This window comes from Polypterus senegalus, chromosome 2, assembly GCF_016835505.1.
Source record: "Polypterus senegalus isolate Bchr_013 chromosome 2, ASM1683550v1, whole genome shotgun sequence".
Lineage (NCBI taxonomy): Eukaryota > Metazoa > Chordata > Cladistia > Polypteriformes > Polypteridae > Polypterus > Polypterus senegalus.
In genome coordinates, this window is record NC_053155.1 from 55,711,461 (window position 1) to 55,715,550 (window position 4,090).

Sequence of the window (4,090 nt, forward strand, 5' to 3'; positions counted from 1 at the left end):
GGCCAGGGGGGACAGAAAAAACAAAAAAAACTCCAGACGGCTGGAGAAAAAAATAAAATCTGTAGGGATTCCAGATCATGAGACCACCCAGTCCCCTCTGGGCATTCTACCTAATATAAATGAAACAGTCCACTTTGGATTTAGGATTCTCACGGAAGGGCATGATGATGATGATGGTCACGTAGACTTCTGCCTTTTAATCCGTCCATCATTGTTGGAGCATCATGAAGCTTTGAGTAGGTGGAGGTGGCGCAGGCCACCACCACGAAGAAACCGGAAAAAGAAACAGAAAAGAGAGTAGGGGTCAGTACCGATTTTAGAGCCACCATGAATAGTTATTTTGAGGAGATTGAACATACAGAGTATCAGGATTAAGTTATAAAAAGGCCATGTTGAAGTAATGTGTTTTCAGCAGTGTTTTAAAGTGCTCTACTGTATCAGCCTGGTGAATTCCTATTGGCAGGCTATTCCAGATTTTAGGTGCATAGCAGCAGAAGGCCGCCTCACCACTTCTTTTAAGTTTTGTTCTTGGAATTCTAAGGAGACACTCATTTGAGGATCTGAGGTTACGATTTGGAATATAAGGTGTCAGACATTCCGATATATAAGATGGGGCGAGATTATTTAGATTATTTATTTCATAAGACTTCTTCCAGTCTGCAGTAGTCCAGTGCCGGTATTTCAAGGCTCTATTTTGTCCTTTAAGGAATGGGTTTCTTACTGCCACTCACATGTCAAACCTGCAGCACAAAGTCTCCTCTTCACAGTAGAAACTGAGACTTGCTTTTGTGGACCACTGTTAAGCTGTTGTGCTGTGAGGCACCAATCACACAAGCTGGTGACCCTCCAGATTATGTAGGACACCATTGCACTCACTGACACTTTGCTTTTTTTTGCAATTTCTCTAAATGTAAGGCCTACACTTATAAGGGTAATAAAGCTGTCTCATTTAATTTGTTAACTGCCATTATCATTGGAATGTATCATTTTCTACATTGTAATATTGTCCAAGTAGCACTTCAGATGGTGTAGTAACACAGTTTTGTTCCAACTCTGCTTTAAGACAGACAGAGGGTTTTTAAATAATAATCAACAGCAGTTGGGACTCCTGTACAAATTGTGTGCTTCAATTTGTAAGGCTTAATTTATTTCAGTTGTTGCAAAACATCTGTAGATTGTAACCTATTAGTTGTTCCCTAAAGAAGGCCCATTTCTAATATTTAGAAAAAAATTGTTTCGGTTTTTGCTGACCTAAACTTGAAATTTAAACCTCTGGCAATTTACTACTTACCTTTTCACCATTTTAGATCATTCATTGCATTTTAACAGATTACGTTAAAAAAAAAACCTGAAGTATTCTAAAACATTTGACTGGTAGTATACTGAGGCCAATACGCATATAGATTAAAAATAAAACAAAATGTTAAGAATATCATATTGTACATTTACGCATAATACACAAAGGAAAAATACATTCATTATCCACAGTGTAGTTTTTATAGTTGACACAAAAGGAATAAAAACTCAACTGCATTACCTTTGACGTCCTCTACTCATAGACTTGTCTGATGCTTGTTCAGATTACTTCTATAGTTCCTTGAGATCTCTTTTCTTTGTCGGATTTTCTAACCCATTTTTTTCCATTTCAGCATTTCATGGAGTCAGAATAAGCTTTGTTCTTGTTTTTAGTACACAACCCTGCCCTCCCGATGAGAGCAACTGCCTACTGCTAGTTGCAGACCTAGGCTTTCTGTCTCTATGGATGACGTGCACAGGACTGTTATGTAAGTGAACATTCTTAAGGCTGTTGACCTTGACGGCATCCTGGGCCGTGTTCTCAGAACACGTGTGTTCCAACCAGCAGGAGTATTTACCAACATTTTTAATCACTCTCTCTCATTTTGAGTTGTCCCTGCATGCTTCAAAATGTCCACCATTGTCCCTGTACCTATAGATGCTACAGTAACATTTTTAAATTATTTATATCATTTTGTTCCGACCGCTACTGTATGTATTTATGAGAGATTGGTCGGAGACTTTATCTGCTCCATGCTGCCTGCCACATTAGACCACATATCATTAGAACAGATCCTTTGATGACGTCATAGCTCTGACTTAACACACCATCCTTTCCTACCTGGACAAAATGGACACATATGTGAGAATGCTCTTTCTAGATCACAGCTCAGAATTTCACACTATAACTTCCCTTAAGCCTGACATCAAGCATGGAGCTTTGGGTCTGAATGACTCTGTGTGCAGCTGGATTCTTCTTGTGGAATCGGCAAAAGGTGATTAAAGTGGATGGCATCACTTCCTCTATGATCGCTCTCAACACAGGAGGCCCCCATGGATGTGTACTAAGTCATCTCCTATATTTCCTCTACATCCATGACTGTATGACTAAGAACAGGCCTAAAGTCATTGTGAAATCTTCTGATAACACAGTAGTGGTTGGTCTTGTTCCCTAAATACAAAGAGAAAATCAGAGCCCTGACACACTGGTACCAGGAAAGAAGCCTTTCCCTCAATGTGTACAAGATTAAGGAGATAAAAGTGCACTTCAGGAAGCAAGGAGTTGTACACTCCCCAATCACCATCGATGCGAAAACTGTGGAGAGGGTGGACAGTTTTAGGTTCCTTGGTGTGCACATCACCGATTATCTCACATGAACTGTTTACACCAGAAAAGAGGTGAATAAGGTGCAATGACACTTTTTTTAACCTGAGGCAGAAGAAGTGGTTTGGCATGCGGTTGTGCACGTTCAGATCATTTTACACCTGTGCCATTGAAAACATACTAACTGGGTGCATCATTGTCTGATATGGGAACTGCATCCTCCCTCAAACCCAAAGCCTTGCCGAAGGTACTGCATTCTGCCCAACAGATCATTGGAGATGACATTCCTAACCTTCAAGACACATTTGTTAGTTGGTATCTAGTTAAAACCAAGAAAATCATCAACGACCCCACTCATTACATTGAGGCAGATGATACTGTAGTATCAATTCTCAGACCAGCAGGCTCTGAAAGAGATTCTTCCATCAAGCTGTTAGGATGCTGAATTCTGCATAATGACTGGTACTAACCCTTATCACCCCTCAAGTCATGCTGCTGTTACTGCATCTCTCCCATTGCTATTTTGTAATATTAATGAGCATTGTATAGTGTACAAATTGATGGAATTTCTACTAAGTGTCTAGTTACATACAGTAATTTGATTATATAGGCACTGTATGTGACTGGTGAATTGACATTTAAAAATGTATTTATTACATGTATGCTCTGTTACCGCTGGGAACACACAAAGTTTTTCACTCACCTGTACATTCGTGTTAAGAGATGTGAATAAAGTGACTTGACATGTCCAGGGAGCCAGCACTGAACAGGGCATCAGTCCACTCTTGAGCACATTCATACACATACAAAAACTATTTTCAATTGTTAATAAATCCAAAAATCTATCTATCTAATTATTTTCTGTGTTGCTTATCCAGTTTAGGGTCTTGGGGAGCATGTGCCTATCCAGGCAACATCAGAGACAAGCGCAGAGCCAACCCTACCAGTCCATCTTTGGGCAAACTGAGGTGCTAATTAACCTAACAGGCATTTGATATGGAGAATGTGTGCACCCACCTAGACCTGCCCAAGCCGCCATTCTATTTTGATGTGCTGGTCAGCAGCACTAATTGCAGTGACCCCATGCTATCCTTAACCCAACAGCCATGTTTTTAATGTCTCAGAATCTTCAGAACTCAAGACGCTGAAATCAAGCAAAATGTTGCCATCACAAAAAAAGCATGCTACGTTATGGTCAATCACCACTTAAGTAAGTTAATTTGCTTACCGTATGAACTGTTGAAAGTTCACCCTTTGAAAATGAATGCTTATTACTTTTTGGGTTCAAAGAACCAAAATATTATTGGCAAATCTATGTTAATATACTTAAATTAATATTTTACATTTTGTCGTCGTTCGATTTTATTTCTCAAGTAGTGGATTGCGAGTTCAAAGCCGAACCGCGAGCCGAGCACCGGCAGCCTTTTATTATCAGCCGGACATGCGCACTCGGACGGTAGAGTTGTTCGG